The 27,720-nt window shown below is 51.9% G+C and overlaps 1 protein-coding gene across 2 annotated transcripts in view; it reads right to left on the reverse strand.

The window, feature by feature from the left end:
• The window catches only part of FMNL2 (formin like 2), a 194,968-nt gene that overhangs the window by 150,613 nt on the left and 16,635 nt on the right, over positions 1 to 27,720 (reverse strand). The gene's annotated exons all lie outside the window — the stretch shown is intronic.

Below are 27,720 nucleotides of genomic sequence, written 5' to 3' on the forward strand. Positions count from 1 at the left end.
TGATGTCTCCCTGTCACTTTCAGGTCCTCCCTTCTCTTACGGCGTAGCTTTTAAAAGCAACTTGGCCTTCAACCGAATGCTGGAGTCAAAATTCCCTGCCCTGTTCCACAAGCACCCCCACTTTTGAGGCATTTTTATGCTGTTTAAACAAAACCAGAGACAGTGATCACAGAATCATAGAATGGAAGGGATTGGAAGGGACCTCTGAAGGTCATCAAGTGCCAGCTCCCTGCTAGAGCAGGAAAACCTAAAGCAGATCGCATCGGAACACTTCCAAGCAGGTCTTAAAAGGCTCCAGACATGGAGATCATAGAATTGTTTGGGTTGGAAAAGCCCTCTAAGATCATCCAGTCCAACCATCAACCCAACACCACCATGGCCACTGAACCATGTCCCTAAGTGCCATGCCCACAGGTTTCTTGAACACCTCCTGGGATGGTGACTCCACCACCTCCCTGGGATCTCTACAAGCTGCCCAGAGAGGTTGTGGAGTCTCCTTCTCTGGAGAGATTCCCATTCTACCTGGACATTATGATCGTGGGCAAGCTGCTGTGGGTGACACTTCTTTGCAAGAGGGGTTGGACTGGATGACCTCCAGAGGTCCCTTCCAACCCTCACCACTATGATTACAGTAGTTTCTGAATTTGAGGGGAAACAGGGAATCATAGAATCAATAAGGTTGGAAAAGACCTCAAAGATCATCAAGTCCAACCTGTCACCCAACACCTCGTGACTACTAAACCCACTGATGACTACTACTCCACTCTGACCCCAGGCTGTAGCACTGCATGGGGTTGTTGTAAAGGTTAAGTTCATTTTTACTTAAGCTCAGATTTATTAGCATGTTCACACTCCAGACTTTTTAAAGGTCCTCAGCCATAAGCAAGGCCAAGGTATTACAGCATTAGGAAGAAATTCTTTCCTGTGAAGGTGGGGACACACTGGAACAGGTTGCCCAGGGAGGTTGTGGATGTCCCCTCCCTGGAGGTCTTCAAGGCCAGGTTGGATGAGGCCTTGAGCGAGATGGGCTAGTGGAAGGTGTCCCTGCCCATGGCAGGGGCTTGGAACTGAACGATATTGAGGGTCCCTTCCAACCCAAACCATTTGGTGAGTCTCTGTCCAAAGCAGACACACAGATACAGAGCCTTGATTTCTCACCTACCCTATGGAGCTTCTTGGGGTCTCCCACTATGGTTTTGGCCAAGCCATGTCCTCCAACAAAGCAGCATCCCCCTTCCCAAAGCTCTGCCCTAGGACTCCCCTGCCAGCATCGCAACAAGGCATGACCAGCTCAGAGGACCAGAATCTGTTTAGGCAAGTCCAGTGCTGGAGCTGTAATTCCACAGAAGGAAGAAGCTCCTGTGAAACACCTTTCCATGGATGTGGGCAGGTACTTACAGTTATCCAAGCCAAGATTATGCCAGAAGGATTTGTTCAGACATGTGGCCTGCCTCGGAAGCACCACAGGTTCAGAAAAGATGTTCCTGCCCTGCCATCAGGAGCCATTCTGATTTATGACTGTTTTCAACTCAATTTTCTTCTGCTGATCCTTGATTTTTAGCTAGGGCACCATGTCATCAGTGAGAAGACCTGGTGAGTGGCTCACAATGCCAGGAGGTTCCAAGCACAGCATTTTAATCACCCCCTTGTTCATCTGAAGGTTGCTGCCTCGTGAGAGGTTTGATTTCATTTCCAAGCACGGTGAACTCACTTCACTAAACTCAACGAGGCTTCACCAGGGACTCTTTGTATCCACATCTATAAATTATCCCACTAAGGGAGAAAAAGGGAATGACACAGCTGATTTCTGCCTCACCACTCCATAGATCCCTTCTCAAGCACACATGGCCAGAGCAGCACCAGTGCAGGCATCAGGTGCCTGCAGGCAGCCCAGGCTGTCTTGTCACCACCTCACCATCCTGCACTGGTCTGACTTTGATGTCTTCCCAAGCCCCTATTCCACCCCCTGCAGAAGCCTTGCCAAGTCTTCACGGTCATCACAAAATCCCAACATGGTGGGGATTGGAAGAGACCTCTGGAGATCATCCAGTTCAACTCCCCTGCTAAAGCAGGGGCACCCACAGCAGCTTGCCCAGCATCACAATGCCCAGCTGGCTTTGGAAGCTCTCCAGGGGAGGAGACTCCACAACCTCCCTGCAGCACTCTCCACAATGCAAACACAGGCCCAGGCATTTCAATAGAGGGAGAGTCCCAGAATCCCAGCATGGTAGGAGTTGGAAGGGATCTCTGGAGAGGCTCACTACAACTCCCCTGCTAAAGCAGGGGCACCCACAGCAGATTGCCCAGGATCACAATGGTCAAATGGCTTTGGAAGCTCTCCAGACAAGGAGACTCTAGGCAACCTGCTCCAGGCCTCCAGCACCCTCACACCAAATAAGTTTCTCCTTATCTTCAGATTCAGCCTCCTGGGTTCCAGTTTGTGCCCACTGCCCCTTGTCCTGTCCCTGGGCACCAACAACAAGAGTCTGGCCCCAGCCTCTTGCCCTCCACAGGTCCTTTAGCTCTTGCTGAGCATTGCTCAGATCCCCTCTGGGGCTGCTCTTCTCCAGGCTCAACAGCCTCAGGGGTCTCAGCCTTTCCTCCTCACAGAGATGCTCCAGGCCCCTCAGCATCTTCATAGCCTGCACTGGACTCTCTCCAGTAATTCCCTGTTTCTCTTGAACTGGGGAGCCCAGAGCTTGAAACAATATTCCAGGTGTTGACTGTCTGGGGTGGAGTAGAACAGGAGAACCTCCCTTGACCTGCTGGTCACATTCTTTTTAGCATAGCATAGCATAGCATAGCATAGCATAGCATAGCATAGCATAGCATAGCATAGCACAGCACAGCACAGCACAGCATAGAATTAACCAGGTTGGAAAAGACCTTTGAGATCATCAAGTCCAACCTATCACCCAACACCATCTCATCAACTAAACCATGGCACCAAGCACCCCATCCAGTCCCTTCCTAAACACCTCCAGGGATGGTGGCTCCACCACCTCCCTGGGCAGCACATTCCAATAGCCAGTCTCTCTTCCTATGAAGAACTTCTTCCTAGCATCCTAACAGCCATTTTCATGCACCACAGGAGACCGTTGCCCCCCCTTGGCCTCAAGGGTCACAGTGCTCACCAGCACTCCGAGGTCCTTCACATACTAAAGGGTTTCAAGACTGGCTAAAGTGTCTGCTCCCATCCTGATTGACACGTCCCAAGATGAGATTTCTGCTGCCGTTTCACTCATCTGCAGGCCACAGCAGAGAGGTTGTTCAAGGGCAGGAAGCAGTGCAACTGGTGCGGGGCCGGGCGCCAGCACTGCCAGCTGCCACCAGGACACACACAGAGTGCTCCAGCACCACAACCTGTGAGCACTTGTGTTGACACTGGCATGGCAGACGGCGCCGAGGCCGCCTTTGCCAGCAGCAGCTCCTGCAGACGCCAAGAACTGAAAGGTTCACTGCATCCATCAGGCATGGCCCACGCAGGTGAGGGTCAAGTCAGGACAGAGCCCAGCAGCTTGGACAGCTTGCTGGCCATCACACAGGGAACAAGGTCATGGCTGCTGCAAATCCCTTCTTGCTCTTTTCCAGGAACTCAGAGGCAAAGTGTTCCTTCGGTTGTTAAGGCTTTTGAGGGCTGTTGCTTAGGCCAGTCATAGTTGGTTCAAAATTGTTCCTCTCATGCCAAGTAGAGAGGTGTGCATACAATCACAGAATCATTTTGGCTAGGCAAGACCTTTCAGATCATCGAGTACAACTCTTAAGCCAGCACTGCCAGGTCAACACTAAACCATGGCCCTCAGCACCACATGGCTCAGCAACCCCTCTGGGGATGGGGACTCCACCACTGCTCTGGGCAGCATAGGCCAGGGCTTGACAACCCTACTGAGGAAGTCTCTTCCTCAATATGCTTCTGTGATATCTTTAACTAGATCAGGTTGCTCAGAACCCCACCCAGCTTGACCTTGAATGTCTCCAGGGACCGTGCCTCCACCTCACCCCTGGGCAACCTGTTCCAGTATTTTACCACCTTCACTGTAAAGAACTTCCTCCTAATGTCCAACCTAAGTCTCCCCTGCTCCAGTTGAAAAATAGTAAACACAGGACAACAAATTCAAACAGACAGAGATGCAGAGATGTGAACTAAGTGTCTAGTTTTCTCCAAGCACAGAAACCAAATATGAAGAAGCCCTAAAGAAGGAGCCCAGAGGAAGGAGGCCAAAGGAAGGAGCCCAGAGGAAGGAGGCCAAAAGTAGGAGCCCAGAAGGAGGAGGCCAAAGGAAGGAGCCCAGAAGGAGGAGACCAAAGGAAGGAGCCCAGAAGGAGGAGGCCAAAGGAAGGAGGCCAAAGAAAGGAGCCCAGAAGAAGGAGGCCAAAGGTAGGAGCCCAGAGGAAGGAGGCCAAAGGAAGGAGCCCAGAGGAAGGAGGCCAAAGGTAGGAGCCCAGAGGAAGGAGGCCAAAGAAAGGAGCCCAGAAGAAGGAGGCCAAAGGTAGGAGCCCAGAGGAAGGAGGCCAAAGGAAGGAGCCCAGAAGAAGGAGGCCAAAGGAAGGAGCCCAGAGGAAGGAGGCCAAAGAAAGGAGCCCAGAGGAAGGAGGCCAAAGAAAGGAGCCCAGAAGAAGGAGGCCAAAGGTAGGAGCCCAGAGGAAGGAGGCCAAAGGAAGGAGCCCAGAGGAAGGAGGCCAAAGGAAGGAGCCCAGAGGAAGGAGGCCAAAGGAAGGAGCCCAGAGGAAGGAGGCCAAAAGTAGGAGCCCAGAAGGAGGAGACCAAAGGAAGAAGCCCAGAGGAAGGAGGCCAAAGAAAGGAGCCCAGAAGAAGGAGGCCAAAGAAGGGGCCCAGAAGAAGGAGGCCAAAGAAGGGGCCCAGAGGAAGGAGCCCAAAGGAAGGTTGGACCAGATGATCCTTAGGGTCCCTTCCAACCTGGCATTCTGTGATTCTGTGAGTGTGGAAGGAGCAAAGCAAGAAACTGTTGATGCTCTGAGACTGCAAACTTTAAACATCTAGCACTGTTTGTACTCCTGGTTCCTTGACCTCCTGCTTCAATCGCGTTTGGGCTGCCTACAGCAATAACAGGGCAGGAACACTGAGCAGATCTGTGTGGGCTAGGAATAAATTTGGGTCTGAAATGAGGGGCATCTGTTCTTTGTAATGGCAGACACCAGAGATCCGTATCCATGAGCCAAAAGGAAAGCAATAAATGCATAAACTCCCAGAGAGCCACACTCTTGCAGGCACCCAGCTTCTCTTGACGTCAGCGAAGTTGTCCATAAGCTAACTAAAACCAGAGTCTGACCATGAATGCATAGAGGCCTGAAGAGGAATTCAATGTAAATTGAACTCTCCTAAAGAGGCTCAAAAAGAAAACACAGGAAACATGAAGGATGAAACTGATTACTCAAGAGAAGCTACCACAGGGACAGAGTTTCCATCCTTCCTGCAAGTAAATCATAAATTGTATACACACACATCCAGCTCTTCTGCAACAGCTGGGAAATGAAAACCTTGGGTCTCTACCCCTAAACTTCTTCTTATAGAGTGCAGCACTTAGAAAAGGCACTGTGACACTAGGAAAGAAGCATCCTGCTAGCTCATCATCCATCTTCTCCTAAAGAATGGGATATAGAACCATAGAAGAGAAGCAGAGAATTCTTTCTGATGGAAGAGACCTCCAAGATTGAGTGCAACCATCAACCCAACACCACCATGGCCACTAAACCATATCCCAAAGTGCAGTGACCACAGGTTTCTTGAACACCTCCAGGGATGGTGACTCCACCACCTCCCTGGGCAGCCTGTTCCAAGGTCTGACCACTCTTGCAGCAAAGAAATTGTTCCTAATGTGCAACAGTGAGAAAATAAAAACCTCTCATCTGCATCCCTAACCTCCTTCTTATAGAGTCCAGCAGTCAGAGAAAGCACCATGATACTAGGAAGGAAGCAACACGCTAGCTCTCATCCACCTTCTCCTAAAGAACAGGATACCTTGCAACAGCCTGGGACAGGAGAAAAGCAAACCTCTACCCACTGCTGAGAGAGACCACAAAAACTCCCTACATCTCCCTGAAAGGAGGTTGGAGTAAGGTGAGGGTTGGTCTCTTCTCCATAGTACCAGGTAATAGAAGGAGAGGAAATGGCCTGAAATTGTGCCAGGGGAGGTTTAGGCTGGACATGAGGAACAATTTCTTTGCTGCAAGGCATAGGAACAGGCTGCCCAGGCAGGTGGTGGAGTCACCATCCCTGGAGGTGGTCGAGCAATGTGTGGACACGGCACTGACAGGACTCCGGAGCACTGAGTAAGGACCCCCAGGAATGTGTCTGTATGGATGGCTGGTGATTACCAAACTGGCTGGAAGAGAAGAGCAGGTGGCTGCTCCAGCTGGTGCCCACCACCAAGTCAGCAGGAAGCAGTTCAACCACTGACCCTGAGAGCCTTTCCATGCAACACAAATTTTCAGTGTCACAGAGCTGGCACAGTGACTCGGTCAAGCCCTACCCAAGAGAGGAGATCCAGAGCCTGCCTGGCTACAAAGGACTTTTGGGTCACCATCCACAAATTTCATAGAACCAGCATGGTGGGGGTTGGAAGGAAGCTCTGGAGATCATCCACTCCAACCCCCTGCTAAAGCAGGGGCACCCACAGCAGGGTCACAATGTGTAGGTGACTTTGGAGTCTCTCAAGACTCCACAACCTCTCTGGGCAGCCTGCTCCAGGTCTCCAGCACCCTCACACCAAACAACTTTCTCCTCCTCTGCAGGTTCTGAGTTCCAGTTCATGCCCACTGCCCCTTATCCTGTCACTGGGCACCACTGACAAGAGCACAGTGTGAACAGGAGGAGAGGACACCGCTCTGTCCCTGGCACAGGAGTGTCACTTCTGACCATGCACTGTGGCTGCCTCAGCTGAACCAATGTTCTGTTCACCTCACCACCACGGAAACCAGGCACTGCAACAGGCTGACAAGAGAAGTGGTGGAGGCCCCAGCCCTGGAGGTATTCCCAGGCAGGCTGGATGGGGCCTTGAGCAACCTGGCCTAGTGGAAGGTGTCCCTGCCCAGGGCAGGGGGGTTGGAACCAGATGGTCTTTAAGGTCCCATCCAACCCAAACCATTCTGTGATTACTAAATACATCTGAAGCCCCCTGGGGCCAGAACACTGCAGGAATGTTCAAGAGCTGGTGGGGGATTTCTCAAGCCTGATCAGAAGCCCGTGGAAGGTGGACCTGTACCTTGGTGTGCCACCACAGGCTCTTCAACCAAACCAAGCCTGGCTCAGTGTGGGTGAACCAGCTTAGGAAGGTGAAACCTTCCCAGCTTTCTCATTTCCCTTTGTTAAGCAATAACAGCAGAGAGCTTTCCCACCACACTGGGGCAAGCTGCTCAGCCAGGCTAATCTCCAGGGCACGCACTGCCTGCAAAAAAAATATTGCAGTAGCCATCAGGAGACTTCAATGAAGGTTTGGGAGAGAAAACCAGAGCTGAAAAGGGGAGCAGAGGGAGAGAAAAGAACCCTGGCAATAGGCAAAAAGAAAAGGGAGCCAGAGAGACGTGCAGTCTGAGGCCGGGAAAAAGGCCATTGTCCTCCAGAGCTGTTTGTTAGCTTGCTGTCATCTGTGTCTTTTGGGTCTTTTCTTGTCCAGATAGACTCATTTATTAAGTCCACCCCAAAAAAAAAGTACTTTCTGTAGGGCAAACTACTCCCAGGTCTGGGGTACCAAGACTCAAAACCAACTTGTTTTCAGCTCAGTCTGTTTGGCCGTACAAAAGCAGCTGAGAGGCAGCCAGGATCTCAGAGCAGGCAGGGGAGGAAGATTTAGAGAGGGCTCAGTGAACAGATGGCCAGTTAAGAAATAAAACCTAATTAGGGGAACATTTCTGTCCCAAAGTGTTAATGGCTGGAGCAGGGCAAAACAGGCACCAGACTAGAGAAGCTCTCGGAGTAACCGTCACCATGACACTACCAAAGGGAGATGTCTACCCCGGTGGTGCTTCAGTGGAGTGAAAGCACTTTGTGATTGCTCCCTCTATGCCCAGAAAATCTGAGCTGCAATCCAATCCATTAAGGATAATGTCCCATTTTCCTGATTAACACCTTCCACATTCACTAACCAGCACCCTTCAGCACAGGCTCTCTGGTAGTGCTCTGCTGGGCAATGCCTACAAACAGAGGAAGCCAAAGCAAGCTTCACATTGGTGATGGTGTGGGTAGTGCTCACTGCACCTCAGCCACCTTCAGGCTTTCCTTTTAATTCAGTTGTCCTTACAATCACAGAATTGTTTTGTTTGGAACAGACCCCTAAGATCACTGAATCCATCAACCCAACACCACCATGGCCAATAAAACATGGTCCACAGTGCCATGGCCACAGGTTTCCTGAACACCTCCAGGGGTGGTGACTCCACCACCTCCCTGGGCAGCCTGTTCCAGTGCCTGACCACTCCTGCAGCAAAGAAATTGTTCCTCATCTCCAACCTAAACCTCCCCTGGCACAATTTCAGACCATTTCCTCTCATTCTATTACCTGATACTACAGAGAAGAGACCAACCCTCACCTCACTTCAACCTCCTTTCAGGGAGCTGTAGAGAGCAGTGAGGTCTCCCCTCAGCCTGACATCACCAAATGTCAGGGGTTGGAAGGAACCCAAATTGATCATTGAGTCCTAACAGGGGGGGTGGACTCAATGATCTCTTGGGACCCTTCCAAGCCCTGACATGCTGTGATCCCCTCAGCCTCCTTTTCTCCAGGCTGAACAACCCCAGTTCCCTCAGTTGCTCCCCACCAGCCCTGTTCTCCAGACCCTTCAGCAGCGTGGTTGCCCTTCTCTGGGCCCACTCCAGCCCCTCAGTGTCCTTCCTGGGTTGAGGGGCCCAAAACTGAACCCAGGATTCGAGCTGTGGCCTCACCAGTGCTGAGTGTAGAGGGACAATCACTTCCCTACTCCTGCTGGCATTCATGTCCCACCTTCTCTCCTTTCAGAAACAAGACTATAGTGCTACTCCCCATCACACAGCTGAGCCTAAGTCATGACTGCTAACAACTACAGGGATTTATTACAGTGCAGAGTCAACAAACAGCTCTCAGTCAGTAGTATCATTTTGCACTGATAAGCCCAGACTTGGGTTTGCTGTCAAGAATGTTTAAGACACTGCAAAGTTGAGATGAATGTAATGTATTTTAATATGGTTTAGCCTACATTAATATGTTTGCCAGGATGATTTTCAGCCATTCAATTGCATTAACAATCTGCCTCCATTGGTATTCTCCACTCATGCCATAACAGAAGCATTAGTCAATCAATTATGAATTATCACAGAAAATCCCAGCATGCTAAAGGTTGGAAGCCAGTCCAATCCCCCTACTAAAGCAGGGGCACCCACAGCAGCTTGCCCAGCATCACAATGGCCAGCTAGGGTTGGAAGCTCTCCAGACAAGGAGACTCCACAACCTCTCTGGGCAGCCTGCTCCAGGCCTCCAGCACCCTCACACCAAGTAACTTTCTCCTCATCTTCAGGTGGAACCTCCTGGCTTCCACTTTGTGCCCATTGCCCCTTGTCCTGTCACTGGGCACCACTGACAAAGTCTGGCCCCAGCCTCTTGTCCCCCACAGCTCCTTTAGCTCTTGCTGAGCATTGCTCAGATCCCCTCTGGGGCTGCTCTTCTCCAGGCTCCACAGCCCCAGGGCTCTCAGCCTTTCCTCCTCACAGAGATGCTCCAGGCCCCTCAGCATCTTTGCAGCCTCTACTGAACTCTCTCCAGCAGTTCCCTGTCTGTCTTCAACTAGGGAGCCCAGAACAGGACTCAGGACCCCAGCTGTGGCCTCACCAAGACAGAGCAGTGCTGCGCTGTTCCCTGACTCACGCACACACTCCTGCATCAGCCAAGCTCCACCACAGCTACACCTCCAAAGTGGCTGAGGGGCCCTGAAGCATCTCTGTGAGGAGGAAAGGCTGAAAGACCTGGGGCTGTTGAGTTTGGAGATCAGTCTTAAAGGGCAGGTGTTGTGAGATCCCTGGGTGAGAGCCAAAAGCAGCAGGCAAACAGGAGGGCTGCCAGAGCCTAGAAACATCGTTTTAGCACTCCAAAGCTTTGCCAATTCATGCCTTCAATAAATAAACAGAAAGATTATGGTGGCTGCTTTTCAGTTGTCATGTGTCATCAGTGCTACTGCCTTCAAAGAAATTTGTGGAGATTTCTCCTAAGGAATCTAGCAAGGAGGAGCATTGCTGGGAGTGTTGTGCTGCCGAGTTCAAGTCAGCATGATTTCTCCTGGAAATGCTGGGCAAGAGAAGCCCCTGCTCACAAGAACACAAGAGAAGGCACAAAGCTCTGTGGATCTCTTTGTGATTCAATCACATCATCTCGCTGGGCATATTGCCTCCCAATTGTGCTGCTCCCACAGACAGCTGTTTGGTGCTACAGTATTCATCACCCAGCATCCATGGCATCAGCTCAACAATGCAGCCTCCCAAGCAATAAAAAGACCATTTTGATTTTCCATAGTCCAGGAGTTAACCCCAGCTGAGAAATCAAGACAAGCAGCCTGATTCATTTCAAACATCTGGGGGCCAGAGCCACGCTTCTTTACCTTAGGCTGTGTTGAAGTTGGTTTCCACCCAGGTCTCTTGGCAAAACAAGGGGAAGACAGCCAGCCCCAGTGCTTCATCCAGCGGGAATGGTGCAGCTGAGAGCAGCTAGCCTGCCTGCATTGTTCCCTGCTAACTCCAACACACTGCTGCAGCCCACCGACACCCCTCTGCAGCACTCTCCACCACACAAACACAGGGCAAGGCATTTCTATAGAGGGATAATCCCAGAACCCAGAGTGGAAGGGGTTGGAAGGGACCTCTGGAGATCACCCAGTCCAATCCCCCTGCTAAAGCAGGGGCACCCAGAGCAGCTTGCCCAGCGGCACAATGGTCAAGTGGCTTTGGAAGGTCTCCAGACAAGGAGAAGCTGGGCATCCTGCTCCAGGCCTCCAGCACCCTCACACCAAACTTCCTCCTCATTTTCAGATGGAACCTCCTTGGCTTCCAGTTTGTGCCCATTGCCCCTTGCCCTGTACCTGGGCACCACTGACAAGAGTCTGGCCACAGCTTCTTGCCCCACACAGCTCCTTTAGCTCTTGCTGAGCATTGATCAGATCCCCTCTCCAGGTTCAACAGCCCCAGGGGTCTCAGCCTTTCCTCCTCACAGAGATGCTCCAGGCCCCTCAGCATCTTCATAGCCTCCACTGGACTCTCTCCAGTAGTTCCCTGTCTCTCTTGAACTGGGGAGCCCAGAATTGGACCCAAAACCCATTGTGGCCTCACCATGGCAGAGTACAGGGGGAGGAGAACCTCCCTCCACCTGCTGGCCATACTCTTCTGAATGCAAACCAGGAGACTGTTGGCCTTCTTGGCCACAGGGGCACATTGCTGGCTCATGGGGCACTTGCCCACCAGCACTACCAGGTATTTCTCCAAAGAGCTGCTTTCCAGCAGGTCAACCCCTCACCTGTCCTCACCTGGACTGGTGCAAGGGGTTATTCCTCCCCAGGGCCAGGACCCTACACTTGCCCTGGTTGAACTTTAAGAGTTTCCCCTCCTCCCAGCCCTCCAGCCTGTGATTTATTGCATTTTCCCCCTCATTTGCCCTTGCAAGAAGCCAAGGCAATAATGATTCCCCTTCATGGGCAGCACGTTCCTGCCGGGGGCACGCAGTCTCTCCTTTCCTGGCCAGGGTGCCACAGAGCTAAGTGAGCCTGCAGGCTACTCCAAGCCTCCACAGTGGCTGCTTGTGTTATAAATAACCCTTGCACTGGATTACTGCAACAAGGAAATTTTAACTGGGTAACCCAGGAAATCACCAGAAAATGATCCTCATTTTTCTATATAAGCTACTTAAGGGACAGGCAAACCTGGAGAGGGTTCAGCCGAGACAAGCAGGGGATAATATCATCTGGGAGCCAAAAAAAAAGAGGGATTGATTTAGACAGATGTGGATTAAGATATGGAAAAGTAGCTCCTGGAGCTCGGCTCAGACGAAAGGAGTCAGACACAACACGAAAAGCTGCAGGAGGAATAAGCTGTGAGCCTCACAGCAGGCCAGGAGGACCAGCCTGGGGTGGATTAGCAGAGGACCACTGGAAGGCCAGTGGTCATAGAATACACAGAATAAACCAGGTTGGAAGAGACCTTCAAGATCACCACATCCAACCCATCAACCAATCCAACACCACCCAAGCAACTAACCCACGGCACCAAGCACCCCATCAAGTCTCCTCCTGAACACCTCCAGTGATGGCGACTCCACCACCTCCCCAGGCAGCCCATTCCAATGTCAGTTGGTCAAGGGAAGAGAACACCTAAGGAGCATATTCAGAAACTATGCTGTGCTCAACAAATACCTTAGGTTAAGGAGATGTGAGTTTTGATGACTGAAGGGAGGTGATGCTCTCCTCCTACTGTGCCCTAGGGAGGTCACAGCTGGAGTCCTGAGCCCAGTTCTGGGCTCCCCAGCTCAAGCAGGACAGGGATCTACTGGACAACATCCATTTAGAAAAACTACTTCATGCTAGGGTTTACTCTTCAGATTCCTGAAGTTTTCAGAGGGGAAGCTAAGAGCTCCCTGAGGAAAGAGAATTCCTCAGCATGTGGAACTCCAGCAGTAGGTTTTCGCAGCTATGAAGAAGCTGCTCCCGACGTGGCCTGCGCTGACCATGAGTGAGGTGGGACATCACTTCTGAGGGCTGAAGAAAACTGATGTTGACTTTCAGACTGATTTAACATCAGGGAAGACAAACACACCATGTAAAACAAACAAGCAAACAAACAAGTTTTCCTGATCATTTAACTATCAAGGAAAAGGAGAGTGAAAAACAAACCCCCAGCTCTGGAGATCCCAAATGGTGTGTGACAAGCAAAATGGTTACTCAGAACCATTTCAGTTGGAAAAGACCTCTAAGGTCATCCAGTCCAACCATCACCCCAACATCACCATGGCCATTAACACATGTCCCCAGGTGCCATGTCCACATGTTCTTAACACCTGCAGGGCTGGTGACTCCACTACTGCCCTGGGCAGCCTGTTCTAATGCCTGAACATTCCTCTAGTGAAGATGTGAACATGAGCCAGCAGTGTGCCCAGGTGGCCAAGAAGGCCCAGGGCATCCTGGCCTGCATCAAGAATAGTGTGGTCAGCAGGAGCAGGGAAGTCATTCTGACCCTGTACTCAGCACTGGTTAGGCCACACCTTGAGTCCTGTGTCCAGTTCTGGGCTCCTCAATTTAACAAGGACATTGAGAGACTTGAAGGTGTCCAGAGAAGGGCAACGAGGCTGGGGAGAGGCCTTGAGCACAGCCCTGTGAGGAGAGGCTGAGGGAGCTGGGGTTGCTTAGCCTGGAGAAGAAGAGGCTCAGGGGAGGCCTTCTTGCTCTCTACAGCTACCTGAAGGGAGGTTGTAGCCAAGAGGGGGTTGGTCTCTTCTCCCAGGCACCCAGCACCAGAACAAGAGGACACAGTCTCAAGCTGCACCCGGGGAAGTTTAGGCTGGAGGTGAGGAGAAAGTTCTTCCCAGAGAGAGTTGTTATCCATTGGAATGTGCTGCCCAGGGAGGTGGTGGAGTCACCGTCCCTGGAGGTGTTCAAGAGGGGATTGGATGTGGTACTTGGCGCCATGGTCCAGTAGTCATGAGGTGTTGGGTGACAGGTTGGACTGGATGATCTTTGAGGTCTTTTCCAATCTTATTGATTCTATTCTATTCCAAGTTTCTTCTAATATCCAACCTAAAGCTTCCCTGGAGCAACATGAGGCTGTTCCTTCTTGTCCTGCCGCTTGTTATTTGGGAGAAGGAATGCCCACCTCACTCCAGCCTCTTTTCAGGGAGTTGTAGAGAGCCAGAAGGTCTCCACTTCTCCAGAATAAACAATCCCAGTTCCCTCAGCTGCTCCTCACCAGCCCTGTTCTTCAGACCCCTCCCCAGCTTTGTTGCCCTTCTCTGGACAGGCCTCAGCACCTCAGTCTCCTTGGAGCGATGGGCCCAAACCTGAACAGAGTATTTGAGGTGCAGCCAAGGACATGCCTTCTTGGAGGGAGTTTAGGAAAACCCTTCACACTGGTGTAACATGACCTCTGCTCAATGTGGGGCTGCCACAAAGGCAGGAAAAGATGTTCCAGATTAAAATGAGCCTCACTTTTTCAGCTCATCCGAGGGTCTTCAGAGCACCTCACAGAATGAAGGAAGAGCTCACTGTCAAATCCTCTCCAAAGAGGTCTACTCAAAGGGGTTTGTCAGCACAGTTGGATTTTATCTGAAGTACAGGGAAGCCTCCTTGTGATGCAGCCTGGGCTGTATCAAGAGCAGTGTGGCCAGCAGATCAAGAGTGGTGATTCTGGCACTCTGCTCTGGTGAGACCTCACCTGCAGGACTGTGGCCAGCTTGGGGCCAGCAACACAAGAATGACATGGACCTGCTGGAGAGGGGCCAGGTCAGACTGCTCAAGGTCTCACCCAGCCTGGCTGGAGCATCTCTCTTATGAGGACATGCTGGGAGAGTTGGGGCTGTTCAGCTTGGAGAAGAGAAGGGCTCCAGGGAAAGCTTAGAGCAGCATTTCAGTATCTGAAGGAGGCTATGGGAGAGCCAGGGAGGGACTGTTTTGAAGGGCCTGTGGTGATGGATGAGGGACAACGGTTTGAAACCGGAGCAGTGGAGATTTAGGTTGGACATCAGGAGGAAGTTCCTCACAATGAGGATGGTGAAACACTGGGAAAGGTTGCCCAGAGAAGTGATGGAGGCCTCATCCCTGGAGGCATTCAAGGTCAGACTTGATGGGGCCCTGAGCAGCCTGATCCTGCTGGCTGGAGTGGGGTTGGACAAGATGACCTTTGAGGGTCCCTTCCAACCCTCTCTTCCACCACTCTGTGCTGCCATGATTTTCCAGCAGCTCCTGTGCAATATGCAATATTCAAGCACATGCCATTGCCATCATGGAAGAAGGTTCCTCTATGAGCAGCCAAGAATTGGTTCCACTCCTGAATTTCCAATTCAATTTGTACTCACAGTTACATGAAAGCCCATCTTGCTAGGCTAACAACATGATTTATTGTCCTGTCCTTGCCAGCCCTTCTCCAGATGCCTGTAACTGTGACAAGCATTGACTAGCTCCCCTCAGCCTCCTCTTCTCCAGACTAAACAACTCCAGTTCCCTCAGCTGCTCCTCACCAGACCTGTCCTCCAGACCCTTCACCACATTTATTGCTGTTCTGTGGACCCACTCCAGCACCTCAATGTCCTTCTTGAAGTGAGGAGCCCAAAACTGACCCCTGTTGACCCTGTCCCTGATCATGCCAGCAGAGGAAGGCAAAGGTGCTCTCCCTGCTGTGGCCAAGGCTGTCCCTTGCCGCTGTGCTCCGCGCTGCGTCTGCTCGCTGTCCGACACCGCACAGCCTGATAACCAGCACCCAGGAGACACAAACCCTGCTGCTTTCAAGAGAAATACACTTCAGTGCCCGCTCACATTCATGTGTCTGGTGGCTTGCAAGGGACCTGAGGGACTCTTTTAATGCCTGGATAAATCTCTGGGATGCAGCCCCGCGCTGGGTAGAGCCCGCAGCCCTACAAATGGTTCTGCTCCCCGGGGACTGAGCAGCAAGGGCTGGCAATTATCCTGAAAGGAAAGGGCTTGCCTTTTGATTTCTTATTCAGCTGAAACACTTGGTGACGCTCTCCAGAGACCAGAATGTGACATAAAAGCAGGAGAGAGAAAAAAAACCAACAACACTAAAACCCTGGCATCACAGCTTCATTGTGCCAAAACACATGCTGCACAAAAGGCAGGACACAGAGACAATGTGCCAACAACTCCGGGGGCTGATGGCAAAAGCACAGGGACAGGGCTCAGAGCTGAGCTGGCTTGGAAGCTCTGGGCTGCTCTGAGCACAAACAAGAGGAGGAAATGTAAAATGAATCTCAACTTGATGAAAACATGGTGTAATAGATGGCGTGGCTTATCACAGGACACGTGCCCTCAGCTGACAAACAAGAGGACTCCATCAGTGAAGACTGATGGAGCCAGCTGCAACGCCTGGTGAGGCTGCCCAGGGAAGTGGTGGAGTCACCATCCCTAGAGGTGTTCCAGAAACCTGTGAACATGGCACTTTGGGATAGGGCTTAGTGGCCTGGGAGTTGGTGGAGTCACCATCCTTGGAGGTGTTCAAGAATCCTGTGGCCATGGCACTTCGGGACGTGGTTTAGTGGCCTGGGAGTTGGTGGAGTCCCCATCCCTGGAGGTGTTCAAGAATCCTGTGGCCATGGCACTTTGGGATGTGGTTTAATGGCCATGGTGGGGTTGGGTTGATGGTTGGACTGGGTGATCTTAGAGGGCTTTTCCAACCTTAAGAATTCTGTGACATGGTTAACAGGACATCCTCACACTGCAGCATCCCCTGAAGAGCAGCACCGCTTCGTGCCAGCCTCCTGTCCACCCCAGCAAGCAACTGCTGCTCCAGCAAGTCAGAGGATGGCATGGGACAGCAAACCCAAAGCCTTTTGTTGTTGTTGTTTGTTAAGCTTTTTCATTAACAAGAACACAAGAAGGCTGTGAAGCTGCTGGAGAGGGTCCAGAGGAGGCCACAAAGATGATCAGAGGGCTCAAGCACCTCTCCTATGGGGACAGGCTGAAAGCGTCACAGCTGTTCAGCCTGGAGGAGACCTTAGAGCAGCCTTCCAGTATCTGAAGGGGGCTACAGGAGAGCTGGGGAGGGACTTTTGATGGGGGCATGTAGTGACAGGACAAGGGGCAATGGCCTTGAGCTGGAAGAGAGCAGATTTAGACTGGAGATGAAGAAAAAATTCTTTCCAGCAAGGGTGGTGAGACACTAGAACAAGTTGCCCAGAGAGGCTGTGGATGCCCCCTCCCTGGAGATGTCCAAGGCCAGAGGTTGGATGAGGCCTTGAGCAAGCTGGGCTAGTGGGATGTGTCTCTCCCCATGGCAGAGAGGTTGGAACAGGATGATCTTGAAGGTCCTTTCCAACCCAACCCATTGTGTGATGACCATCATTTTTCATTATAGATAGTGAAAGGGCTCCCTGCTGCTCAAACACAAAGTATGGAAGGTTCCTCTCTCCATCCACCACCAAGTACCCAAACGAGACACAAACAGCACAGCTCAGCCTCCTGCTGAGGCACACAACTTTCAGCTCTGCTCGCTGACGACTCCTTGATGCTTCCTCAGCCGCCTTCCCTCCCACGAAGCCAGAAATGCCTTCAAGATAACCGAGGGGAGAGGAAGCAGCCTGCTCTCCAAGTTAGCTCCTCAGCTGCCTTTGAAGTGTCCTGTCCATGTGCAATCCCTGCCTGGGTGCCCTTGGCTTTTCTCATACACATAGCGAGCGTGCCAGCCGGCCACCCGGCTCCTCCCGACTCCTCCGAGCAAGACCACAACCGCTTCCCACATCACTGCATGCATCCACAAACAAAGCACAGCAACCCCAAGCCAAGGCTGTGTTTAGCCAGAGCTCATCAAAGAACTCCAATGCCTTGAGAGGTTCCCACAAGGGTAATAAATAAGATTTGCAACCCCTCTGAGAGCTCTGCTGGAGCTTCTGCTCCACAAGCCTGGTAGTTCGACAGAAGCCAGACCACTCCACCAAGAAAGAGCTGCTTGGTAGCCAGGAGATCATAGAATCATGGAATCAATAAGGTTGGAAAAGACCTCAGAGATCATCAAGTCCAACCTGCCACCCAACACCTCAGGACTAACTAAACCATGGCTCCAAGTGCCACATCCAATCCCTTTTTGAACACCTCCCTGGGCAGCACATCCCAATGGCCAATTACTCTCTCTGTGAAGAACTTCCTCCTCACCTCCAGCCTAAACCTCCCCTGGCACAGCTTGAGACTGTGTCCTCTTGTTCTGGTGATGCTTGCCTGGGGGTAGCCCACCAGGCTACAACCTCCCTTCAGGCAGTTGCAGACAGCAAGAAGTTCTCCCCTGAGCCTCCTCTTCTCCAGGCTAAGCAACCCCAGCTCCCTCAGCCTCTCCTCACAGGGCTGTGCTCAAGGCCTCTCCCCAGCCTTGTTGCCCTTCTCTGGACACCATCAAGTGTCTCGATGTCCTTCCTAAACTGAGGGGCCCAGAACTGGACACAGGACTCAAGGTGTGGCCTAACCAGTGCTGAGTACAGGGCACAAGGACCTCCCTGCTCCTGCTGGCCACACTGTTCCTGATGCAGGCCAGGATGCCATTGGCCTTCTTGGCCACCTGGGCACACTGCTGGCTCATGTTCCACTGCCGTCAACCAGTACCCCCAGGTCCCTTTCTGCCTGGCTGCTCTCCAGCCACTCTGACCCCAGCCTGTAGCTCTGCATGGGGTTGCTGTGACCAAAGTGCAGCACCCAGCACTTGGACTTGTTGAATGCCATCCTGTTGGACTCTGCCCATCTGTCCAGCCTGGCAAGGTCCCTCTGCAGAGCTCTCCCACCCTCTAACAGATCAACTCCTGCCCCCAGCTTGGTGTCATCTGCAAATTGATGGATTCAATCCCCTTGTCCAGATCATCAATAAAGATATTGAATAGGATCAGGCCCAGCACTGATCCCTGGGGGACACCACTGGTGACTGGCTGCCACCTGGAAAGACTCCTGGAGTCTAAGATGCAAAGACATGAAGATCTCCATAATTTAAGAGGTCTCTGTCCTGTGCTGGCAGTAACAGTGGTGCAAACACCACATCTGATGAGGACCAAGCTCCACTCACAGCTCTGGGCAACTTCTGAGAAGTCCTTGAGTCACAGAACTTCAGGGGCTGGAAGGGACCTCGAAAGCTCATCCACCAGTCCAACCCCCCTGCCAGAGCAGGATCACCCACACCAGATTACACAGGAACACCTCCAGGCGAGTTTTGAGTATCTCCAGAGAGGGAGACTTGAAGGAGAGACCCACAGAGACATCTCCAAGGATGGAGTTTGGCCAGAAAAATCCGTAACTCTACTGAGCTCCTCTATTTTAACCACCATCTAAAGCCTTTGTTATCTTCCTACTATGCTGAGATGCTGCAATAGCTGCTGATTCCCACCCCTGTGAGCAAAGCTGCAGCTCCAAAACTGCTAAGAAGCAGAAACCCAAAAATCTTTATTAATTGAAAGAGGGAGAAGCAGCTCCCTGAAGGCATTGAGGGCCTGGCTGTAAGCAGCAGCAACCTGGAAACCAAAATGAGGTTATCCCTGAGTCTTGGAGAGTCAGTCTGCACAGCCTCCAGAGAGGAACAGCAGATGTGTCCATGGACCTGGCATCACACAGCACAAGGTCAGCCAGGCTGAAAGCTCAGCAGGATAAGAGCAGCCACATTCAAGGCCTTCAGCAATGTTTTGGCTACACCAGCCTACATTCCAGCAGAAGTCTCCTTGTTTTCCTCTAGTATCTTCATGAGAAAAGCCCTCACTGCAGCAACCCACAGTGCTCATGGCTCACCATTAAAACACGAGCCTTTGGGGAGCCACCAGCCCTGCCAGGAAGGGTGGATTTGGAAAGCTGCAGAACTGTCACACAAGCTGTGTCTTCTGAACAAGTAACTCCTAAACCCACCACTTATGAATAAGGAATAAATCCACCTCAGTGTCAGCCACTGTGTGCCCAGGTGGCCAAGAAGGCCACCAGCATCCTGGCTTGGATCACAGCAATGGTGTGGTCAGCAGGATCAGGGAAGAGATAGTGTCCTTGCACTGGGCACTGGTGAGGCCACAGCTCAAATCCTGGGATCAGTTTTGGGGCCCTCAGTCCTAGAAGCACACTGAGGGGCTGGAGCAGGTCCAGAGAAGGGCAACCAAGCCGGGGAAGGGTCTGGAGAGCAGGGCTGCTGAGGAGCAGCTGAGGGAACTGGGGGTGCTCAGCCAGGAGAAAAGGAGGCTGAGGGGAGACCACATTGCTCTAATTCCCTGAAAGGAGGTTGGAGTGAGGTGGGAGTTGGTCTCTTCTCCCAAGTACCAGGTGATAGATCGAGAGGAAATGGCCTGAAATTGCACATGGGGAGGTTCAGGTTGGAGATGAGGAACAATTTCTTTGCTGCAAGAGTGGTCAGGCACTGGACCAGGCTGCCTGATGGAGTCCCCATCCCTGGAGGTGTTCAGGAAACCTGTGGGCATGGCACCCTGGGACATGCTGTAGTGGCCATGGTGGTGTAGCATTGATGGTTGGTCTCGATGACCTTAGAGGGCTTTTCCAACCCAAACAATTCTATGATACAGGGAATTTTTCCATGTCAGGAGGGGAAGGTCTTCTCCTGGGTTGATCAGTACAGGGCATCATGCTTTGGGCTAGAAACACAAAGGCCTACACAGACTGTTGCACCTCAAGGATCACCACTTCTTCACAGCACCTAAAAGGGATCCAGTTTGAACAGTTCACTGAGATTGCCCAGGGAGGTGGTGGAAGCCTCAGCCCTGGAGGTTTTGAAGCCAGGCTGGATGTGGCTGTGAGCAACCTGCTGCAGTGTGAGGTGTCCCTGCTCATGGCAGGGGGGTTGGAACTGGCTGAGCCTTGAGGTCCCTTCCAACCCTGACAATTCTATGGTCCTATGACGACGCCTTGAAAGTGCATCTGGGTGGGTGGTTTCCACTCCACTTGCTAACCAGAAGGGATAATTCACCTCTAACAAAGACTCACCATCAGACATAAAACAAACCTTGCAAACCCAAACAAACAATGGCTCTGAGCTAAGGCAAAGCACTTTTCCCCCCTTTCAGTTGTGCAACCTTTTGTCTCCCAGCCAGGCAAGAATTTGCTGCCAGAGAAGAATTTCACGCTTAATCAATTTTTTGCCTCGCTCACATTTGTAGGTATTGGAGTTCCTCATCCTCCCTGCAAATCCAGGCTGCTCAGGATGCTCTGCCTGCACTCTGCAATGCCTGCAGCATGTGAGGAGCCAGGAGCAGTTCTCAGCATCTGAAAATTGCCAGCTGGTTCCCCTGCCCTGCTCCCACATAGGATGAGCTCATTGGCAGCAAGCTTGCTGATAGGATCACAGAACTCTTTCCTTTGGAAGAGGCCTCTAAGGTCACCGAGTCCAACCATCAATTAACCCCCACCATGGCCACTAAACCATGTCCCAAAGTGCCATGGCCACAGGTTCTGGTGGGAAGAGATGTTAAGCTCATCAAGTCCAGCCATAACCTAATGTCTCCCTGTACATGACCCCTAAGCTCCTCATCCAAACATCACTCAAGCTCCACCAACACCCTGGGCACCCTATCCCATTCCCTGATCACTTCTGCAGCAAAGAAATTGTTCCTCATCTCCAGCCTAAACCTCTCCTGGCACAATTTCAGGCCATTTCCTCTCCTTCTATCATCTGATATCAGGGAAGAAGAGACCAACCCCCACCTGGCTCCAATCTCAGGGAGCTGTAGAGAGCAATGAGGTCTCCCCTCAGCCTCCTCTTCTCCATGCTGAACAGCCCCAGCTCCCTCAGCTGCTCCTCACAGGACTTGTGGTCAAGGCCTCTCACCAGCTTTCCTGCCCTTCTCTGGACACACTCCAGCACCTCACTGTCCCTCCTGCAGTGAGGGGCCCAAACCTGAACACAATTCCCACCCGTGTCACCGACACCTTCTCAGTCCTTCTGCGTCTGCAGCAGTCAGTAGTGCTCAGAGAGAGCAGCAAAGAAATTGTTCCTCATCTCCAACCTCAACCTCCCCTGGCACAATTTCAGGCCATTTCTTCTCACTCTGTCACCTGATACTAGGGAGAAGGGACTGACCTCCACCTTTACTAGCACCACCTTTGTGCTGGGTTGGTGATGAAGGATCGTGCTGCTGCAGGACTCCGCTCACGTAAGTCCTTGCACAATTTCTTTTACCTTCCAAGTGAAGCACTTATCTTCCACCCAAATCTTTCCCCTGCTTCTGCTCTGAGTCTGGATTTACAGGTGCATGCAGAGCTTTCTTCCTGGAAAACACCTCACACCAACATCCCATTGCTCACATACATAGCAGTGGCCTACAAACAGAGAGCTGAACATCCTTCCAGTGAGAGTGCTGAGACACTGGAACAGGTTGCCCAGGGAGGCTGTGGATGCCCCCTCCCTGGAGGCATTCAAAGCCAGGTTGGATGGGGCCTTGAGCAACTTGGTGTGGTGGAAAGTGTCCCTGCCCATGGCAGGGCCATTGTAACTAGGTGATCATCAAGGTCCCTTCCAACCCAAACCATGCTGTGATTCTGTGAATCTCTGGCAGCAATGTGGGGCAAACGATTTGCTTGACAAAGCTTCTGCAGACTCAGTGTGTGTGAGAGGTGATGCCAGGCTTGGGAGAAAGGGTCATCAGCCACATACCTGCTCCTGCAAACCCTCCTGGGTGCTGAGCTGAAAGGTCACTCCATTTTAATCTGTCCAAAGTCTGAGACTTAGCTTCCTAAATCCCTCTTCTCCCATGCTCTGGGTGTTTGAGCCGAGTCAGCTGAATCCCTTTGCAGGACTGCTTTCAGCACAAGGCAAGCACTGCTGACTGTCTGCCCCAGCTACTGCAGGGTCTCATGGAAAAGGACTTAAAACCAAACAAAAAACCCCACCCCAAACAATTCAAAAGAAAAGCATTCCCCCCCCCCCCCAGCACTTTGTCTACTTCACACATCTCTACATTAAAGAAGAAATAGAAAGCACTGAATTCATTTCCAAGTCAAGATGATCCTACAGACCCTCATGACCCCCTTTCATCATCATTTCTCTCCTGCAAGAAGCTCCAGCACAGCTTTGACACAGCCTTCACCCCTCCAAAAGAGAATCACAGAACATCTTTGTTGGCAACATGGACAGTGGCATTGAGTGCACCCTCAGCAGGTTTGCTGATGACACCAAGCTGTGTGGTGCAGCAGACAGGCTGGAGGGATCCATCCAAAGGGACCTTAACAGGCCGAAGAGATGAGCCCATGACAACCTCATGAGGTTCAACAAGACCAAGTGCAAGGTCCTGCAGCTGGGTCAGGGCAATCCCAGGCACCAGGCTGGGCAGGGATTGGCTTGAGAGCAGCCCTGAAGAAAAGGACTTGGGGGTGCTGGGGGATGAGAAGCTCATAAGGAGCCAGCAGTGAGCACTTGCAGCCCACAAAGCCACCCAGAGCCTGGGCTGCAGCAAGAGAAGCAGAGCCAGCAGGGCCAGGGAGGTGATTCTGCCCCTCTGCTCAGACCCCACCTGGAGCACTGTGTCCAGTTCTGGAGCCCCTAGCACAGGAAGGATCTGGAGGTGCTGGAAGGTGTCCAGAGAAGGGCCATGAGGATGAGCAGAGGGCTGGAGCTGCTCTGCTCTGAGGACAGACTGAGGGAGTTGGGGCTGTTCAGTCTGGAGAGGAGAAGGCTCTGAGAAGACTTCATTGTGGCCTTCCAGTATCTGAAGGGAGCTCCAAGAAAGCTGGGGAGGGACTTTTGAGGGTGTCAGGGAGGGATAGGACTGGGGGGAATGGAACCAAACTAGAAATGGGTAGATTGAGATTGGATGTGAGGAAGAAGTTGTTCCCCATGAGGGCGGTGAGAGCCTGGCACAGGCTGCCCAGGGAGGTGGTGGAAGCCTCATCCCTGGAGGTTTTTGCAGCCAGGCTGGATGTGGCTGTGAGCAACCTGCTGTAGTGTGAGGTGTCCCTGGCCATGGCAGGGGAGTTGGAACTATATGGTCCTTGAGGTCCCTTCCAACCCTGACAATTCTGTGATTCTAAGAGAGACCTTCAAGATCATCTCATCCAACCATTAACCCAGCACTAAACCATATCTGTAAGCACCAGGTCCACACAACAATTAAACACCTTCAGGAATGGTGACCCCACCACTGCCCTGGGCAGATTGTTCCAGTCTTTGAGAACCCTTTCATTGCTCTGCATGGCACTGATGTCCCAGTATCTCACAGGGTGGCCTAAAAAGCTGGGGCACCAACCAGCAGGGTAGATTGAGGTTGCACATCAGGAGCCAGCTCTTCACAATGAGAGCTGTAAATACTGGAACAGGTTGCCCAGAGAGGTGGTTGAGGCCCCATACCTGAAAACATTCAAGGTCAGACTCTACAGGGCCCTGGGCAGCCTGATCTAGTTGGAGGTCTCCCTGCTGACTTCAGGGTGTGTGGACAAGAAGACCTTTGAGGGTCCCTTCAAGAAGGCCTTCTAGGGTACCTTCCAACCTGATGCAACCTGTGAACATCATCTTTCTCACCTTCATTTGGACTCACAGGACAATGAGCTTTGGAAATGAGGCTTGAGGTGCTAAAAAACCCAAAGCATGGTTCAATTCATGCACATGTGCACACACAAAGAGCCACAAAAACCTCTTCTCACCTCTGGAATACACCAGCAAATGCAAAACTGGTAGAGAAGGGGAGAAGCAAAGAAAGCCATTAACTCTGGCCCAGCCAAAACTACTGTAAAATGAGGGGGTGTTAAATACATCAAAGAGGAAAGGTGGCCTCAAACACCAGAAAATAAACCAACTAAAAAGCTGCCCCTCAGCTGAGCTGGACAAATGAAAGACTTTCAAGGAAAGCTGACATGGATCAGCAAAAGTGACTTCAAAGAGCCACATGCCATGCTGCAGAGAGGCACAGAGGGCTTCCCAAGGTGTCAAACAGGTGTGCACAGGGGGAGGCAGCCAACAGGGCCATTTTCTTTTCCCAGGGGTGCCACTGGGAAGTTAGGAGACCTTATTTCCAATCTTTCTCCTCACTTTTGGGGAGCTCCCAGCACTTCAGCTTCCTTATTCAGGGGGCAACTCTCCCTCCTCCTCCTCCTCCTCTCCGGCACTGAAAGGCTTCTGAAAGATTCATGGATGAAAAATGCTGTAAAGTACCAAAGTCCTTGTTCTATTTACAGAGAAGAACACTGCACATTTGCCAGGCTCAGATATTCATTTACATGATCAAGAGAAAGAGACTGTTGCAGGTGAAGCCGTGACAGGCAGCAGAGCCGCGGCACCGCAGACACGCCGCACCCTGGGAGAGGAGCCCGGAGGAGCTGTGACAACTGCCAGGCTGTTTGAAGGAGCTGCAATTTAGGATTCACAACAATCCATCAGGGAATCACAGAATTGTTTAGCCTGGAAAAGCCCTTGAGGAATAGAATAGAATAGAATAGAATAGAATAGAATAGAATAGAATAGAATAGAATAGAATAGAATAGAATAGAATAGAATAGAATAGAATAGAATTAACCAGGTTGGAAGAGACCTTCGAGATCATCATGTCCAACCTATCATCCAACACCACCCAACCAACTAAACCATACAACCAAGCATCCTGTCAAGCCTCGCCCTGAACACCCCCAGCGTCGGCGACCCCACCACCTCCTCAGGCAGCCCATTCCAGTGGGCAATCACTCTCTCTGTGTAAAACTTCCTCCTAACCTCCAGCCTAAACCTCCCCTGACGCAGCCTGAGACTGTGTCCTCTTGTTCTGGTACTGCTTGCCTGGGAGAAGAGACCAACCTCTGCCTGTCTACAACCCCCCCTCAGGTAGTTGTAGAGAGCAATAAGGTCACCCCTGAGTCTCCTCTTCTCCAGACTAAGCAACCCCAGCTCCCTCAATCTCTCCTCACAGGGCTGTGCTCCAAGCCCCTCACCAACCTTGTTGCCCTTTTCTGGACACGCTCCAGCAAGTCAACCTCCTTCCTAACCTGAGGGGCCCAGAACTGGACACAGGACTCAAGGTGCAGCCTAACCAGTGCAGTGTACAGGGGCAGAATGACCTCCCTGCTCCTGCTGGCCACACTGTTCCTGATGCAGGCCAGGATGCCATTGGCCCTCTTAGCTGCCTGGGCACACTGCAGGCTCATGTTCAGTCTACCATCAACCAGCACCCCCAGGTCTCTCTCAGCCTGACTGCTCTCCAGCCACTCTGACCCCAGCCTGTAGCTCTGCATGGGGTTGCTGTGGCCAATGTGCAGAACCTGGCACTTGGATGTGTTCAATCTCCTGCCCTTGGCCTCTGCCCATCTGCCCAGCCTGTCGAGGTCCCTCTGCAGAGCCTCTCTACCCTCCAGCAGATCAACTCCTGATCATCAGCTCCAACTGTTAACCCAGCGCTGCTACGTCGCTGCCGCGTGGCCCTCAGTGCCACATCTCCACGGCTTTGAGAGCCCACCATGGATGGGGACTCCACCACTGCCCCAGGCAGCCTGGGCCAGGCCTCGACCAATCTTTCAGGGAAAAAATTGTTCCTCATGCCCAGCCTAAACCTCCCCTGAAACAATTTCAGGCCATTTCCTCTCCTTCTATCACCTGGTACTAGGGAGAAGAGACCAACCCCCACCTCACTCCAGCCTCCTTTCAGGGAGCTGTAGAAAGCGATGAGGTCTCCCCTCAGCCTTCTCTTCTCCAGTTCCCTCAGCTGCTCCTCACCAGCCCTGTTCTCCAGACCCTTCCCCACCTTTGTTGCCCTTCTTTGCACCTGCTCCAGCCCCTCAATGTCCTTCTTGGAGTGAGGGGCCCAAAACTGAATCCAGGATTCAAGGTGGTCTCACCAGTGCCCAGTACAGGGCAACAATCACAACCCTACTCCTGCTGGCCACACCACTGCTGATCCAGGCCAGGCTGCTGGTGGCCTTCTTGGCCACCTGGGCACACCCTGGCTCATCTTCAGCTACTGTCAACCAGCACCCCTGGGTCCTTCTTCCCTGGGCAGTTTCCAGCCACTCTGCCCCAAGGTGAAGCCTTCATGGGTTTGCTGTGACCCAAATGCAGAACCCAGCCTTGGCCTCATCGAGTCTAACCCCAGTGGCCTCAGCCCATGGATCCAGGCTGGGCAGACGAAGAAGAGCACAGGCTGCTGTCGAGGAATGTCCTCCTCTACCCTGCCCTGGCAAGGCCACAGCTGGCATACTGGGCCCAGTTCCAGACTTCCTGGCTCAAGAAGGACAGACTCTTGCTGGAGAGGGTATAGCAGAGGGCTACAAAGATGCTGAGGGGTCTGAAACAGCTCTGGAAGAGCAGTCCGAGGGGGGATCTCATCAATGCTGACCAGTATTTAAGAAGCAGGGGACAGGAGCACTGGACCAGATTTTTTCCAGTGTTGTCCAGTGGCAGGATAAGGAGTAAAGGGCACAAAGTTGACCACAAGAAGTTCCATCTAAACTTGAGGAGGAGCTTCTTTAATTTAAGGGTGGCAGAGCCCTGGAGCAGGCTGCCCAGGGATGTGGTGGAGTCTCCATCTCTGAAGACTTTCAAAACCCACCTGAGACATGCTGCTGTGTGACCTTCTCTAAGTGAGCCTGCTTGATCTCCAGAGGTCCCTTCCAGCTCCTACACTCTGTGATGATTCTGTGTTTTGATTCATTTGCCACTCTGAGGGGATGAAAAGTGGAAAGCAGAACAAGAGGAGTCAGCAGAGGGACATTCTGGAGCACCAGATGGATGAACAACCAGAATATTTGGGACTGAACAATTAGCTTCTTGATTTTAATGACTGGCTTCTGAAAGACCTGGGGAACTTTGCCAATCTCTACAACATTCTATCCTTCATTTTTGGCCTCAACTGCAGAGTCACATCCCAGAGAAACAAGGAACAGATGCACAGCCTATATATTCACCCCAAGTCCTTTTATAGTCATAAAGAACATCTTATTAGAACCCCAAACAACTGTTGTCTTTTAAGATCTCTCCCATGACACCCAAACACACAGGAAAGAAAGAAAAAGGGAAACACTGCTTCTGGTCATCTCAAAGATCTTCTGTCCAGGAGCAACTCCTGCCCTCAGCCAGCACCTGGCCAGAAAAGATCACAAACA

The sequence above is a fragment of the Dryobates pubescens genome, chromosome 2 (genome assembly GCF_014839835.1).
Source record: "Dryobates pubescens isolate bDryPub1 chromosome 2, bDryPub1.pri, whole genome shotgun sequence".
Lineage (NCBI taxonomy): Eukaryota > Metazoa > Chordata > Aves > Piciformes > Picidae > Dryobates > Dryobates pubescens.